At 50.5% G+C, this 17,432-nt stretch overlaps 1 protein-coding gene across 1 annotated transcript in view; it reads left to right on the top strand.

The window, feature by feature from the left end:
- The window catches only part of STK35 (serine/threonine kinase 35), a 42,959-nt gene extending 30,947 nt beyond the window's left edge, over positions 1-12,012 (top strand). The window contains exon 4 of the mRNA XM_043479005.1: positions 7,563-12,012. The gene's annotated coding sequence lies outside the window, so the exon portion shown is untranslated. The remainder of the gene's footprint in view (positions 1-7,562) is intronic.
- The last annotated feature ends 5,420 nt before the right edge of the window (positions 12,013-17,432 follow it).

Below are 17,432 nucleotides of genomic sequence, written 5' to 3'. Positions count from 1 at the left end.
GGCTTGACTGAGCTGGGGTGTAAGCTTTAAATCTTCCTACTCTAAAACCCAGGCCCTGGACAGAGCACTGACTGTGCCATTCTGTAACCTGTGCTCCTTGAATGGTGCTCCTGCCATGGTGGGGACCTGCTCCTGGGCTTCTGCCTCGTTTGGTCCCCTGGGCAGGACTCAGACCACAGCCCCAGGTTGTCTGAAGCTGCTGTGAAGCTCCTGCTGGGGAAGCTTCTGTGCTCTCTGCACTTTCCCTTTCCTTGACACCGTGCCCTTTCTGGATACCTGGAGACATCATTTTCCCATTTGTAGTGTCTGCTCCATTTTCTTTTACCCTGACGATAGGACCTCGTATACTGAGCTGTGAGGTGTCCACAGCACAGCCGTCCCTGGTTTTGCCCTACGCTGAACACCAGTATTGGCTTAGCCGAGCCTTAGAGAAGTGATACGCCAGAAAGCTTGGCTCCCTGGCCTCAGTCCCTCTGACCGATTAGACAGTAGTCCCTGAGCCGCTGACAGTTCCCTATAATCCCCCTCCCCACTCCCCCCTGCCCCAGCCAGGGCTGGCATGTTGATATCTTTAATGAAAAGCCAGCTGTCTAATATATAAAACAAATGAAAATAACTCATTTTGAAGCTAATCCTGCTTAGAACGAGAGGCTAGCCCTCTCTGACCCTGAGATTACATTGCCTCTGAGCTTCCCCAGAATGATATGTTGGAAATGAATAACCTGAGCCTCGATGTGCTCATCCATAAAATGGGGATAACTCCTACATGGTCCTTTGCCTGAACAAAAGGAAGCTTTGTATATCAGGCCTTGCACGATGTCTAGTTTTTTCGCAAGCATCATTAACTGCAGTCTCAAGACCACCAGCTAGGACGTTGGGTGAATTCTTGGCTTCCCACCCAGTGACACCACAATTTGAGTATGCCAATCAGGTGGCTATTTTCTGATCAATACATGAGAGGCAGAGAGGAATAGAGAGAACCAGAGTTTCAATTTGAATCCCAGTCAACCCTTTACATCTTTTTGGATTTTATTTCAAATCCTAAAAGGTGATTCTGTTAAAGTGCTACACTCAATATGCCAGCAAGTTTTGGAAAGCTCAGCATTGGCCACAGAACTGGAAAAGGTCAGTTTTCTTTCCAATCCCAAAGAAGGGCAATGCCAAAGAATGCTCAAACTACTGCACAATCGCACTCACTTCACATGCTAGCAGAGTGCTCACAATCCTTCAGGCTAGGCTTCAATAGTACGTGAACCGAGAACTTGCAGATGGATTTAGAAAAGGCAGAGGAACCAGAGATCAAATTGCCAACATCTATTGGATCATAGAAAAAGCTAGAGAATTCCAGAAAAAACATCTATTTCTGCTTCATTGACTACATTAAGCCTTTGACTATGTAGATCACAACCAACTGTGAAAAATTCTTAAAAAGATGGGAATACGAGACCACCTTACCTGCCTCCTGCAAAGCCTGTATGCAGGTCAAGAAAAAACAATTAGGACTGGGCATGTAACAACACACTGGTTCAGAAATCAGAAAGGAGTATGTCAAGGCTGTATATTGTCACCCTGCTTATTAACTATATGCAGAGTACATCATGCGAAATGCTGGGCTGGATGAATGAAGCACAAGCTAGAATCAAAATTGCCAGAAGAAATATCAATAACCTTAGATAGGCAGATGACACCACCCTTCTGGCAGAAAGCGAAGAGGAACTAAAGAGCCTCTTGATGAAAGTGAAAGAGAAGAGTGAAAAAGCTGGCTTAAAACTCAACATTCAAAAAATGAAGATCACAGCATCCGGTCCCATCACTTCATGGTAAGTAGATGGAGAAAAAATGAAAGCAGTGACAGACTTTATTTTCTTGGGCTCCAGAATCACTGTGGACAGTGACTGCAGCCATGAAATTAAAAGACACTTGTCCCTTGGAAGAAATACAATTGCAAACCTAGACAGCATATTAAAATGCAGAGACATTACTTTGCCTACAAAGGTCCATATAGTCAAAGCTGTGATTTTCCAGGAGTCACGTCTTAATAAAGACTGAGCACCGAAGAATTGATGCCTTCGAACTGTGGTGCTGGAGAAGACTCTTGAGAGTCCCTTAGACAGCAAGAAGATCAAACCAGTCAACCTTGAAGGAAATCAACTCTGAGTATTCATTGCAAGGACTGATGCTGAAACTGAAGCTCCAACACTTGAGCCACCTGATGGAAGAGCTAACTCATTGGAAAAGACCCTGATGCTGGGAAAGATTAAAGGGAGGAGGAGAAGGGGACAACAGGATGAGATGGTTGGATGGCCTCACCAACTCGATGGACATGAGTTTGATCAAACTCTGGGAATGGTGGAGGACAGGGAAGCCTGGCGTGCTGCTGTCCATGGGGTCGCAAAGAGTTGGACACAACTGAGCAACTGAACAACAACCACCCTTTACCAACCATTTAACCTTCTACAACTTGATATGGACCCTCTTGAGACTAAAATCCCACATCTGTAAGGAGAGCCTTTTTCATGGATAGATGTGTCTGTAAAGTATTGTGAGGACTGTGGCTCAGTGTTCCCCGCTCACCTTAGCAGCACAGAGCAAGGACTCTTGTGTTTCAGATTTCTAGGTCCCTGGACTTCAAAAATCCACCTTTAGGCCTGAGCAGGTTGAAAGGTGCTGAGGATACCTTTGCGACCATCTGGCTGCCCTTGGGGCAAAGGCATGGCCATGGAAAGCTACCCTTCCACCTCCACCACCACCCTGCCTGCCCTTATTCTTAAATCTCCGTTTTGAAAACATAGAAAGTTCCCAGTTAAGCTTTGACTCCAGATGAGTTATAGAGAGAAAGATAACTATAAGGGAGAGAGCTCCCTCCATGCCCCACTGCTGGAAATCCTCACCCCTCACAGCTGACCCCAGAGGGCAAATAGCTTGCCCATTTGTTAGGAAGGAAGAAGAGGTTTGGATAATGTAAATGGCTACGGTAAAAGTGCTGAATTAAACCATTCCCATTTACTTTTCATTATCATCTCATCAAAGAAGTGACATTTTGACTGTAGGAGGAAGGCCATACCTTTAGGATGAAGGGTAATCGTCTACTCACCCGGCTGTTCCCAGTCTGTGAGCTGAGGCCTAGGGGAGGGAGTTGGCTGTGTGAGCCCGTTCTGTCCCCAGCCCCATGACTGCCTGCTCCCACCTCTGCTTTCCCCAGCTTTTGTTCTCCAGCCCGCTGATGGCCTTAGTGGGAGCAGTTTGGTTCCTCGGCTTGCTTGGACAGACCAGACCACTGCTTGGCTGGCAAAGAAACCTGCCAGAAGGCTGCTCACTGCCTGATTGGCACCATATCCCCTTTGTGCTCTGGACCCCAGACCCATGCAGAGGTACTTCAGCCAAGCCTTTTCTGAGTGCATCTGTTTATAGGTGAAGGGATTAAGTGGGTTTTAAACTCTACTTAAGCTCTTCTTGTCTTTCTAGGGAGGGATTTTACATGTAATAAAAGCAGGAGCTTTGGAGTGAGACAGACCTAGGTTCAACCCTTTTCTCCGCCACTTATTAGCCATGCACATCTTCTATCTGAACTTTCATTTCCTTGTCTCTGAAACTGGGGCCACAACAGCTCCTACGTAGTATGGTGGTTGAGTGAGAGGAGGCAATAGAAGTAAAACATGTGTGTCCAGTGAGTGGAAAGCAGTGTAAGAGAGTTGACAGCCTTACTAAGTTGTTACCTATGAAAGTGGCCTACATTTATCTGTCATAGAACATGCCTCGTACATAATCAGTGCTGACCAAATGATTGCTCTTACGATCATTATAGAGAAATAAGGAAGTCGGATGTGCTGAGGGAACTTAGTTCTAGAGCTAACATAAAAAAGAGAAGAATTTGCCATCACCTTCCTGGGCACCTTCCCCCCAGGAGACATCTCAAATGTGGGCTGTTAGAGCCACTGACGGAGCCTGCTCGGAAAGCACTAAACGGAGGCTCGTAGTAGAAAGGCTCTGGGCTGTGAGGCTGGAGAAGAGGGGCTGAGCGCTGGTCCTGCTGCTCTGCTGTGGGGCAAGTGGTGAGCTCATCGGGCAGGTGGGAGACGGGAGTGCACTGCCGATGGCACCTCACCTGCAGGCCAACCATGTCACCCGTCTTCACTGTGCTCAGAGGGATGGATTCGCCTACTTGGAGGGCTCTGCTGTGGTCAGAAGTCAGTGTTCCAATTGAAACGGACAAGGCAAGCCGTGACTGAAGCCGAGAACCAGGCAGTCAGGGAGCGGAGGTGTGGCACCTGCTAGGAGGAATGCCAAGGGGCCCCTGGGCTGGGGTCCAAACCATTCATTGTTCGGGAGGGCCTGCTGCTGCGATACCTCAGACCCTGTGATCTGAGCCCTTCCTACTCAAGGCTGTAGGAAACCCCACCCCCACCCTTGCTCTCTTCCAGGGAGGTTTCAGCCATGGGCTGCCCGGGGAAGGTGCACCTTCTCTCATGGGAGATGGAGAAGAATGCAAAGCCAGTGTTCTCGCTATGGAAGAAAGGGTCGTCTTTTTCTTGTCCCTGCCCCCTGGGCAGAAGCAGGCAGACCTATGGGTTGTCCTGAGATGTCCTACAAGGAGGGCCAGTGCCAAAGCTGGAGGGAGTATGGAGGAGCCTGTGGGAAATGTCAGCCGTGTCCTGGCAAGGGACCCAGTGGTTACAGCAGTCATTACGCTGGTGTCTCCAGCACTCTCACAAAGTGCTGGGCGCATGTTTTGACCTTCTTCAGGCACACTCTGTTCTGCTAGTTTATTATGTAAAAGAGACTTCTGGCTTCTGAATTTCCTTGCCGGCACTGCTTTTCAGCTGCCATGGGCCACCTTCCTGTTGTGACTGACAGTCATCCATTTGAGTTTGTCCTCAGCTTGGGTCCAGCCAGGGGAGGGAGGAAAGCAGTGTTGAAAAGGACATCAGTGACTCCAAAGATTATCTCAGCATGACCATACCACTTCCCAGGCCTTTCTTGTATCTCACAAGGACTTGATGTCTTAGACGGTGAGGTTCACCGCAGGCCTTCCCTCTCCCCATCTTCTGGTTGCCCTGCTTCATTCACTGGAAGCAGCAGGGAGAAGGCACGCGGCCTGCTGAATGAAGCTAGACTTGGGGATGGCTGCAGGACCGTCCCAGGATGTGCTCGTGATGGCTGTATTTTTTCCAAGTCAAAAACTGGCATACAAGACCCACCAGTGGAGGTTTGTTGAGGGGGGACTAATAGGCAGGGCAACAGAAGCAGCAGAAAAGAAGGCTGGGGCTAAGAGGTCCTAGCTTCTCCTTCCGAGATCAGATACTTCTCCAGTGCCTTTATCATCCACTCTCGCTTGACTCCGCACAGGGACCCCAGGTCACGCCTCCCTTGTGCAGTGGAGGAACGGTCGCATGGTCTAGTCTCTCATCTGAGGGTGTGGAAGATCCTCTACCATCCACTGTGTGTGGAGGAGCCCAGAGAAGAGCCTGGTCTGGGCTCTGGGATCCCTCACTATTCTAGGTACCTTTCCCAGGGACCTTTCTTATTCATCAAAGGACATAGTTTTTCCCATTAAAAAGTACAGTGTGACAATGTGATGTGTACTCAGTATTAAAAATACAGAGGGAGAGAGGAGGAATAGGAAAATCCACCCATGACAAGTACATTTTGATGTATTTTCTTGCTAGATTTCGTATACTTGGAGGTTTTTATTTTTTACATAGTTAAGATCATACTGTATGTCACAGAACTTCATAGCCTTTTTTTCCCCACTTAACCCATGGAAATGCTTCTGCCACACTTTGTTCAGAATGCCACACAGTTTTCTCCTTTCCTCTGTAATATATCATCGAGTAGATGGATCGTTTGCTTCAATCTCTCATTTTTGGATTTGCAGTTATTGCTTCAATTTAAATACTGCTTCTGTGGACATCTTTATTCATAAAGTCTTTTTCATATTTAGTATACTCAGTTAAACTAGATTTCCAGAAGTGGAATTATAGGATCTAAATACATTTGAAGCTCTGAAAAAGTTGCCAAATTGCTTTCTAGAAGGTTTTGTCATACTCTTCCAGTGGAGTGCGTGTCCTTGCCATGATTCGCCCAGTTGGAGAGTTAGGATGGCTCAGTGGCTGAGGACTGTGGCCTCTTAAGCCTGACACATTCGTAATTTCTGGTTGGGGACAAATGGCTAGGGGAGGATGGACTTGTCAAGGAGTTGGGTCCTGCCGTAGGCCAGGTACTTCACAGTCATTATTCCACTCAAATCTCAAAAAAGAGCCCCCATTTCGCAGAAGATGAAAGGAAGGCTGACCTGGAGAAGTAAATTGTCCAATATCACCATATCCTGCTGCCTCCAGTGAGGACTAGCCAGGCATCTCCCCGGGACCTGAGGATTACAGTGTCTCTGAGTGTACAGATGTCAGGTAATGGGGGGAGGAGGTGGGGCTGGGAGGGGACACCGTGTTGTCAGCCTGCAGCAGTTCACGGAACCTTGAAGCCAGTGGGGGATTCAAGCACCCTGGGTAAGGCTGGTCTGATTCAGTCATTCAGATGGGCATTTAGAAACTGATGAGACCATGGGTTGCAACACTACTGACTGGGTGGCCCGCCTGCCAGGCTTAGGCTGTGCTTAGCTCTGTTCAGGCTCAGGCTGGGAGAGTAGGGCTGGGCAGGGTGGGGACCGCCCAGAGATAATCTCTGCAGGTTGTTGTATTCTAGGCCTCCACTAGAACCGGTTCCTGAAGCATAGGCCACTGGTCTTGCCATTCCCAGATAGCTAGTAACAGTACAGCTAGGCACCGTTGTAAGCTTGCCACATATTAGTTTATTTGGACCTCATAATAACCTGTGATGTGGTGCAGTGACCAGACCAAAGAACCAGAGGACTCCGATTTGCTCACAGTCAAGCGGCAGAGCCTGTGGACTGGGCCGCCGTGCTGGCTCCAGCCTCCTTCCTAAGCACGGCAGTGTCCTGAGCGCAGGGCCCAGCGGCTGGCTGGGAGACGAACACTGCTGCTGCCTGTGGGACTCCGGCCTTCCTGATGACACGGGCGGGTAGCCTAGTGCAGGTTCTCAGAGCCCTGAGCCTCACTTCTCTTGTCTCTGAAATGGGATGAGAGGGTTGCTGTGAACGCTCAGGGCAGCCTGATTAGTCACAGAAGGGAGGGAGTGAGTGGGGGATGAAGGCACTCTGGCTGCCATGGCTCGGGGACAGATGACTAGGATCCTGTTCATCTTCTCTGGACAGGGTGGGGAAGCCAGGAGAGAGGGACTCAAAATTTGTAGCCAGGGCCTCAGATGGATTTCCAGCCGGAGCCGGAGCCTCAGGCAGTGAGGTGACCTGACGTGCAGTGCTTAGCCTGCATCACAGCTGGAAAGGTGGGGGTAGCAAGTCTGGGACCTGGAGGCTGTAGTGAGGCTGGATTCACTGCCGAGAGTGAAACCAGCTCCCCCGCCCCGCCCCGCCCCTGCACACTCCTGAATTCATCTGGGTTGGGCTTGGCACCTAGGGAGGCATCTGGAGCTTGGAGGCACCCACACCCACTGACCCACGTCCACTCTCCCTGCCTTCTGTCTTTCAGGTTGACCCTCGGGACCCACAATCTCATCGTGTCTCGCACAGAATTCAGCAGAGGGCACAGGTGGTGGCTTGGCCGGTTGGTGATCTCCTGACAGCCGGGTCTCCAGCAATGTGAAGCTTTCGTTTGGGTTTCCCCCCTTCTCTTACTTTTGCTTTATTTTTTATTTTTTGTCCCTCCCCCTTCTTTTTTTTTTTTTTTAATTTAAACGATTAAGACTTCAGAAGAGCAGGAAGTTATGCTGTGGACAGGCACCACTTTCTTTAAAGAAACTCAATATGGACAAAGCATATGTATAAATTTCATTTTTAATTTTTATAAGGGGTTAGGGAGCTATTTTGTTTTTGTCCTTTATTTTCCCTGTCTTCTTTCTTTTACCCATCTCTTAGTTCTGCTTATAACTCCTCACTTCCCCAGAGAAGGCCTGCCCCTCCATGGAGAATTTGGGGACCTCTCCTGGATCAGGGGGCTTGAGGACAGAAGGAGGCCTCTGTGCTGCCTCCCCACCAGGTGCGGGAACTGCTAGACTCCCTGGTGGGCTGCTCCTGGCTGGCCCTTGGGCCTTGGAGATGATCAGAGGCCAAGAACCACCTAGAAGGGAAAGACCCAAGCTTGGCCAGGAGAACTCAAGAAAGAAGATCCCCGTTTGGAGATTGTCTTCTGTAAGCGGTTGGAAACCCAGAGTCACACCAGGACTTACAGAGGGAATCCTTTCCCTCTCCTGCCCTTCGTGACCAGGGGTTCTGATGGGGGAGGGCCAGAAGGTGACCATCTCTTACTCCCCGGTAATTGAGCAGCCAGCCCACCCCAGCTCTACAGACCTACCTTTCTGTTAGTGATCTTCCTCCCAGACGATGATTCCCCGGGAAAAAATGTCGTGCCAAACCTCTGCCTAGGATGCAGCAGGGTCTTCCGCGGGCCTCTGTCACTCCTGTGAAGTCAGCACCTACCACCTCCTGCTTCCAGGATCATCATCTTCCCAGATGTGCCCGCCAGATGTCCAGGGTGTCAGAGCCACCTGAGACCCAGTTGTGACCATTGCCATGAGAACAGGGTGTCCTAAACAGGCTGTTATCCCCTCACAGTGCAGTGTGTGCGCTGTGAGCCAGGCCCCGTGCTGTCGTCTATGGTGACAATGCCAAGCGTCATCTCCCTCCCTGCAGAGACTTACTGTTAGGGGCCCACCCTCAGTGTAAATGTATCTGATGGGAAAGGATGGACCTGGCCGAGCGGGTGGACCACAGCCATCAGGTGCCTCTGGGCTTGGTGGCCGTGACTCCCGACCCCACCTCCAGTGTCTGTGTAGCCTTCCTTCAGCTCTCCGATGATGCTCTCGCAGCCTCCCTCTTGTGCTTTTGAAGAGGCATGTCCTCTCCCCTTACCAGGAGGAGAGCTATTCCTCTTGCCCGCGTACCCGGAAGCCCCTTCAGCTGCTCCACAGGCTTCTCACCCCAGAACAGCAAGGCAAGGAAGGGAAAAGGAATTCTTTTGTGTTTATCCTTGTTGTTGTTTTCTCTAAACCAGCATAGAGTGGATAGGGGGAGATGTGGACGGCATTTAAGTTGGTATGTGACCAAGGGGGGTTTCCCCCCAGAGCCACAGTCCTTCCACCCTGGGAGTTTGGAAGAGACCAGCACAGCATCAGCCCAGATGCTGTGCAAACTCAGCAGTATGTTTGCTCACATTCTTTCCACCTTTTCTCAAGGCTTCTTCCTCCTCCTGGGCAGATGGCTGGCTGTGGTTAGCAGGATCCGGCAAGGCAGCAGGTGGTGGCCAGGCCCCTCACTCCCCTCCCTCAGCTGAAATCCTTTGTCATCGCTTGGCTCTGCTCCTCTCTGACTTCTCAGACGACCTGGGTGTATGCTGAGCTGCAGCTGGAAGAGCGCATCCCCTAATTGCAGTCGATGGCCCTTCTCCGCCCCACCTCCCTGCCCTCCCTTGGGGGCAGCTGTCTGTCAGCGAGCATGTGGGGAAGCAGTCCCTGGACTCAGCAACCCCACCTCTCCCTGGCCACAGCCCACACTCTGAAATCCTAGTGAGGGTTCAAGTCTAACAGGATATTTACCTTTTGCTTATCCTTCCCTTCCACCCTCCCCAGGTGTCTTAGCTCTGAGTAAGGTCCCAGGTGGCCATACCTTTTGGGCGAGGTGGGTAGCCTCTGTCAGGTAGCAGCATCCACGTACCCTTGTCTGGCAGGACTCCCAGCCCATCCTTGCTTGGTGGCAGGTCCTCCTTCCCTGGCTCCTGAGGCCCAGCTTGTTAGCCCCAAGTGCCTGTCTCTCCCCCTCCCCCGTCTCCACTTCGTCTGCCTCGGGCACCTAGCAGCCAGTGGAAGGCAGCCCGAAGTCAAGGCTGGCTCTGCCCAGGCGGCTGCCTGTCCCTCAGCCACTCTGCATCTCTTCCCGATGGGGTCAGCCACCTCGTCTCTTCCTGCCTTTTCACCTGGGTCTCGGGCCTGGCAGCAGCCCTGGGGCACATCATCTCAGCACCACCAATTTGTTAGTCCTGTGCAAGTTCTAGAAATTTCCAGTCCTTAAAATAACAGTCAGTTATTCTCCTGGGATCTGTGGAAAGGAGAGTCTTTGGAGGGAGGATCTCCGCTTCATTCTCCCTCAGTGAGAGGAATCAACAAGACAGATCATAGTGCCTTATTCCGTTGCCCTCCCCGCCAGACTGTCTGGCTTAGTACATGGCTTCTGTCTCCCTATCCGTGCCCATCTGTCACTTAAACTCACTCCCATATAGAGATAGCCACGTTGGAGGATGGCTTCCCCCGACCTCCCCGTCCCTTCCTCAGAGCTGTGCTGCGGACAGGTGTGCATTCTGCCCTCCTCCCCAGCAGGTCCCCGCCTCTTCCCTCCAGCCAGGAGAATGCACGTCTTTTTCTTCTAGGCCTTCAAGGCCAGCTCCATCTGACCCCCTCCTGGGCATGGGGACTAAGGCCGCAGACCTCGGCCTCCTCTCATCCAGAGGCACTGGGTCAAGAGCGGAATTCTGTCCCCTAACCTGCTGTGATTCGTGCACCCATGGCTGCCTTTCTGAGGGAGTGTATTCAATGTTTACTTAAGAAATACCCTGTTTACAGCTGGAGGAGAAACGTGCCCGTTGCTGGGTGGAGATTTGACTCTCTGTACGGCTCCTGGCCTCCTTTGTGGCACTGCCTGGTGGTGACCCCAGAGTGAATGAAGGCGAGGGGCAGGGCTGGGGCGCAGGCCCCACAACCCCTCTGCCCTGACCCTGCGGTGCTAAGACCACTTGCCATCTTCCTCACAGCCTTCACTCCTCGCCTCTCATTCCCTTCCTCCAAGGTCTCTCTCCTTAACATATCAGTTATTTCCTAGAAAACCAGTGTTTGGAGCAATAAGATAATTTTCTTTTTTTGGCTTGAGTCTTTTTCTAAAAAAAGGAAAAGAGCAGATATTGTGGGATTCTTCTTTCTTTTTCTGCTGTTGCTGTTTACCTTTTTAGAAGACAGATCTAACTTGGATGGTTAGCTGGGTTTCAGCCTCAGGGTGTCCTTAGGAAGCTTGGAGAGGTAGGATCAGGCCTCCACCCCCTAACTCTCTGCTCCTGCCACCCAGGCTCCTAGCCCTGCCCACCAAGTGCACGCCCACCTTTGCTCCTCTGTGCCAACCTCTCCCTGCCTGTCTTGGCTCTGTCTCTAAGTGGGGCTCTTAGGTTCTTGCCCCTTCCCCATCCTGGGCCTGGGCAGGGGGCCCAGCCGCTGGAGTCGCCAAGACCTGGTGACCTGAGAAGAGCTGAGTTGTGCTGCTCCAGGCTCCAGACCCCTGGCTTGGGGCTGAGGTGCAGCCTTTGGGACAGTGTGGGCCATTTCTGATCCGGCCCTGCCGGGCTTTGATGGCCAGGCCTCCTGTCTGGAGAGGAGGCGCTGGGAGTGGAGCACCAGGACGTGTCATGAGGTTGGCTAATGTCAGCACACATAGTTGAGCTCAGGCTGAGTCCACTGCCAGGGGCTCCTGGAGTCCCTAAGACTGGGGGGAGGGGGGGGCGGTAAACAGGAAGGAGACCCCTGCATCTTTTTCCCTGAGAGGCCACAGGAGGAAGGGAGTCCATTTAGTGACATTTTAAAGAAGTCTTTGTTCTCCAGGTGCCTCTTTCCATCAGAGCAGGGGAGGATGTTGGAGTGATTTGACATTCGTGTGGGGCCAGCTTGGGTGCGAGGGAGGTTTTAAACCCAGGCACAAGGTTAGTTTCAAAGACTAGTTAATCTATTTTCTTTATTTTCTTTTTTTTGCACAGAAGCTGGTAATCTAGGACCTACGTGTGAACAACTTTATATATGAATATTTTTTGTACTTGGTTTACTTGGGTTGGTATGATACATTATATTTAAGTTCCTTGAACACTGTGGATCCCCCTAATGTGTATGAATGACTGAGGCTTTGTAAATTAAGGGACGTTTGTGTGAATAAAGTTATTTGATGGGGTCAAAGAAGCCATATGTGATTTTAAAAGGAGTGCTTTGTGGTTTTGTCATCTCCTGTGCAGAGGAGCTTGTGTTGGTCCTGGTGGGTGAGTGGCAAGAGAAAAGGATGCTCGGCTGCTTGGTGAGAAAATGCCTGGTGGCCTTGAGCAGTCTTCCTCCCACTCCACACCTGGCGCCGGAAGCCACATCAGGCTAGCTGTTCTCTCCCCAGGGGTCCGAGGCCCAGCCAGCTTTGCCAGCTGCCCAGATATCCAGGGGCCCTTCCTTACAACCCCCAGCTCTGTGCTTCCTCAAGTTCTGCCCCTAGGGACTTTTAGTGTAGAAATGAGAGGAGTCTGCAAACCCTGGCTACAAGGGGAAGAGGACTTTCTTGGAAAGCTCAGCCGGGAGGTGGCTACTCAGAGGAGCAGGGCGGAACAGCCCTGTGGGGGTAGCACCACTGTGCAGAGAACATTGGTTGGCCTTGGGGGTTCAGGGGAAGGGAAGAAAGAGCATACAGCCCATCACCTGCCTGGCCAGCAAAGACCACGTTCCGCGAAGAGTGAGGAGGCTTTAAAAGTCAGGTGCTTAGTTACCTGCGTGGTGTGGTATGTGCCCGTCTGATGAGGAGAAAACGAAAGCCCGGAGAAATCCAGGCTGTGGGGTGAATACTTGGTGAACAGGAAAAGCCATATGCCACATGTTGGCTGGGACAGGTGTCAGCTGGGCTGCATGTCCCTTCCTCCACAGTGACAGTGGTGATAGCTACCTTCAGAGCAGCTGACGACTCCGTAAGAACATAGTCCTGGGCCTGGCACTTAGAAGGCTCTCAAGAAATGGTTCTATAGTTTCCTTGTCCCAAAGAGAGAGAGTTGGGATTCTCTGGGAGTCTGCTGAACTCTGGACCCTGACTCCTGGTACCGCACAGCACCCGTAAAGCTTAAAAATCTGGAAAGAATTGGTGTTTGACATGGGACCCACCACTCAGACTTTTCCTGAGGAGATCTAGTGAGCCCAGGAGTCATAGAGCTGCAGGAGGACAGAGTCAGGACTCTGGAATGTGGGTTTAGAGGAAGAGATAAGACAGGCTCCCCACCTAATCTGAAAGTGAGCAGGCTGCATTCCAGGCCCAAGCCTTGGTGTCCAGCAGCTGCTGGGGATGAAGCTTCTAGCAAAGGACACTTCTGTGCTTAACCTGGAGCTGGAAGAAGAACAACCCGCAAACATTCTGGTTTTTTTTGTTTGTTCTTTTTTAAATAACTACTGAGATAAATGACCCTTTTGAAGGGTACACGGCTGTGGTTTTTAGTATATTCAGTTGTGCAGCCATCACCTCCTAATTCCAGAACATTTTTACCACCTCAAAAAAGAAACCCATGCCCACCTACTGTCATCCCTTCCCAAACAAGCTCCTCACACCGCCCCTCCCCACCTCCTCCCCCCCACACTTTCCAGCCCTAGGCAACCACCAATCTGCCTTTGTGTCTGTGGATTTACCTCTGTAGATATTCCATATAAATGGGATCACTTAGTAGGTGTCCTTTTGTGTCTGGCTTGTTTCACTTCGTAATGTTTTCAAGGCTCATCCCTGTCATTTGCATATACCAGGGTTTCCTTCCCTTTTATTGCTCAATAGTATTCCATTGTATGGAAATACCACATTTTAGTTTTTGTCTATCCACTCACCAATTGGTTGACGTTTGGGTTGTTTCCAGTATCTTGGTTATTATATATAATGCTACAATGATTGTGTACAAGTTTTTACATGGACCTTTGTTTTTAATGCTCTTGGGCACATACATATCTGGCAATGGACTGCATCTAATGGTAATGGCACAGTTTTTGAGGATCTGCCAAACTGTTCTCCAAAAGGATATACCAACACAACACTGAATTTTTTTAAAAAGAGGGTGTACCATTTTACCTTCCCACCAGCGACAGAGGGTTTCATTTTCTCCACTTCCTTTCCCACACTTGTTACTGTCTTTTTTGCAGTCGTCCTCGTGGGTGTTAAGAAATGTCTACACCCCTATACCGCTAATGGCGGACAAGGAAGAATAGTGAATAGCTACTTTAGATTCCCATCCAGTCACCGCTCCAGCAGGCATGGGGGGCAGAGTTCAGAGAACACAAACTGGCTCTGCTGTGTGTTGGCTCCTTGACCCTGAGGCAGATCCCCTTTCTGACTTGATTTTCTCATCTGCAAAGCAGTAAACACCCCCTTCATGTGAGAGGTGGCAAGCCTGAAAATTTTCGTGCCACATCCATGGTGGGCACTCCAGAGCATTTCTTTACCCGTCTCCCAGGCACTGTGGGTTCATTAGAACTGGGATCAAAGTGGAGGGGCTTTGAGAAGCTCACTCTCAAAGTGTGTCAGGTGTGGGCATGAGTGATGAACCTGGGGCACATCACTGGGACATGGGATCGCTGGAGTGGGGGGATCTGGGTGCCCTTCACCCATGGAAGGAGAGGTCACACATCCAGGCCTGCTGCCCATCCCCTCCCACCCTGCTTCCACATGTCCCTCCAACTCCAGCCTCTGGCTCAGTCATTCGGTAAATAGCTGCTCCAGCCACCAACTCATTGCTTGTGAACCAAGTGGGGCCTGTGGGCCAGGAACTCCACATCCAGGGGAAGAAGGACTCAGAGAAGACAGGTGCATCGTGGCATGCCTGGCGTGAGACAGATGGACATTCTGGGGCTGTGGAGTGGTTGTGGTGGAGACATGCTGGACGAGGTAAGGCCTGATGCCACACTTGGTCCAACCTGCGGTCTGACCCGAGCCCCCAGCTCTTTCCAGGCCACACAGCAGTCCCCAGTCCACAGTGCCCTAAGAGGCTGCAGTGGGCACAGCACCCAGCCTTTGTTAGCCTTTCAACTGGAGAGTTGCAGCATCTTTCTGCTACCCAGGAGGTCTTTGCATGGTATCCCACCCTGAGTACCCAAAGGAGAGCTTGTGGCATTGAGACCCACCGCTTGATCCAGCCTTTGCGTGGCAGATTTCCCTTTAAATCATTGAACTAGGTCATGGCACAAACCCTCTGAGCTCCCACTGCACTCATGGGATCACCCAGACTCTCTCCTTGGCCTGTCAGGCCCTTCTCGATCATCCTCCCTAGACCGTTTTGCTGATGCTGGTAAGCACCCCTCAGGCTCTACTGTCTAGCCATCTCAGCCTCATTGCTCTCCTAGAAGCACACACAGGACATTTCCTTTTCAGGGCCTTTAACTTGGTATTCCTGCTGCCTGGAAGGCCTCGCTTCATTGCTATAGTTAGGTCTCTGCTCATGCCCTTGAGAGAGCTCTTCTGGTTCCCTTATTTAAAGAAACCCCATCACTATCTCAAGCCCTTTAACGCGCTTTCTTTTCCTTATAGCACTTAACCACTAGCAGAAAGTTTTATGTGTTACACATGTGTGTAATATACAAGCGTGTGTGTGAATGTATGCTGCTGCTGCTGCTGCTAAGTCACTTCAGTCGTGTCCAACTCTGTGCGGCCCCATAGACGGCAGCCCACCAGGCTCCTCCATCCACGGGATTCTTTAGGCAAGAATACTGGAGTGGGTTGCCATTTCCTTCTCCATGTGAATGTATATAAATACATTAAACAGTACCCAACATGGCCCATAGTTGGTGTTCACTACATGTTTATTAGGCTTCCCAGGTGGCACTAGTGGTAAAGAACCCAGTTCGCCAGTGCAAGAGACATAAGAGAAGTAAGTTTGATCCCTGGGTCAGGAAGATCCCCTGGAGGAGGGTATGGCAACCCACTCCAGTATTCTTGCCTGGAGAACCCATAGAGAAGCCTGGTGGGCTACAGTCCATGGGGTCACAAAGAGTAGGACATGACTGAAGCAACTTAGCATGCATATGTTTATGAAGTAGACGGATGAGGGCACATCGTACCTGCAGGAACATGGCCGCATGGGAGGAACCTGCTGAGGGGCCTGCAGGGTAGGGCAGGCCCCAGCACGTGAACCAGGGCTCCTGAGCCTGGCCACCCTTGAGGCTTGGCCTGCAACTCCTATCTGCTCCTGAGGTGTAGTCACAGTCCATCCATTCCCACCAGCACCTGAATAGTAGGGAAAAAGCAAGCTATTTGAGAAGGAATCACCAGTTGTGGGTGATGATACTAATTTAATCTTTAAGCTTTTTCTGTCCAAGGCCGAGAGGTGAGTACTTTAGGCTTTGCAGGCCCTGGGGCCCTGTTGCTGCCACTCAGCTTCACCATGTTCCTGCACAAGCAGCCACACACAGTATGGAATCAGGTGAGTGTGGCTCTGAATCAATCAGACTTTGGTCATGGACACTGAAATTTGGATTTCACATGATTTCTACTACAGTGTCACAAAATATTCTTTTTCTTCAACTATTTAAAAGTGTAAAACCGCATATCCAGAGCGGTCTATAGCTGGACTTGTGGTCGACTGCATGGCCTGGAACTGATGGGTCCAGCTCAGACTTGTGTCCCTGGGTCACGTGTTATGTCCGCAGGGGTGGGTGAGAGGTCATGTAGGGTGATGGGGGAGAACCAGGCCCAGAGGCTCTGTTTCATCGCTAGCTGGCCTATTGGCTGCAGCTCTGGATGTGGGGGAGGAAAGCACAGTGCAGGGAGATGGACATATGTTCTTGAATCTAGAAAAGTATGAAATACAATTGGAAAAGGAGTCCAGAAACCTGCAACCACATCCAGCGTGGCCTCTTGCCAGCTGCAGGATGTGGCAAATTCTCTCTGGGTTGAATAGTATGGTGGATTCTGGGGCCAAACAGAAATGTTAGGATAATCACTTTACCACTGACAGTCTTGTGACCATGATGTATCACTCTTTGAGCCTCTGTTTTCTCATCTGTAAAATGGCAATAGTATCATTATCCACTTCATAGATTTTTCTGAGGATTAATGATAGTGCATGTATATTCCATAGTATAGTGCCTGGCATGCAGTAAATTAGCCATAAATAATATATATTGATAATATTTGTTTAAAGAGGAGAAACATCCTCTAAGGTGCTTCTCAAAAAAAGGGAGGGGGCTCAAAGTTCAAATACCAGTAAGCAATGCTCCCCTCCATGTCCTAATGCACCATAAAGGCTCTGAGAAGTCCTGTTTCTCAAGCTTCACGGATCATCAGTGCTTCCATGTCGAATGCTGATATCATCTCCTGACACCAGTGTTCTGGGAAAATGCTGTGAAGCCCACTTTGGGAGATGCTCCAATACTTTGGCCACCTCATGCGAAGAGTTGAATCATTGGAAAAGACCCTGATGCTGGGAGGGATTGGGGGCAGGAGGAGAAGAGGATGACAGAGGATGAGATGGCTGGATGGCATCACCGACTCGATGGACATGAGTATGAGTAACCTCCGGGAGTTGGTGATGGACAGGGAGACCTGGTGTGCTGCGATTCATGGGGTCGCAAAGAGTTGGACACGACTGAGCGACTGAACT

The sequence above is a fragment of the Cervus canadensis genome, chromosome 10 (genome assembly GCF_019320065.1).
Source record: "Cervus canadensis isolate Bull #8, Minnesota chromosome 10, ASM1932006v1, whole genome shotgun sequence".
Lineage (NCBI taxonomy): Eukaryota > Metazoa > Chordata > Mammalia > Artiodactyla > Cervidae > Cervus > Cervus canadensis.
Note: the sequence above shows the minus strand (reverse complement) of the source record. Positions and strands in the feature narration are given on the sequence as shown.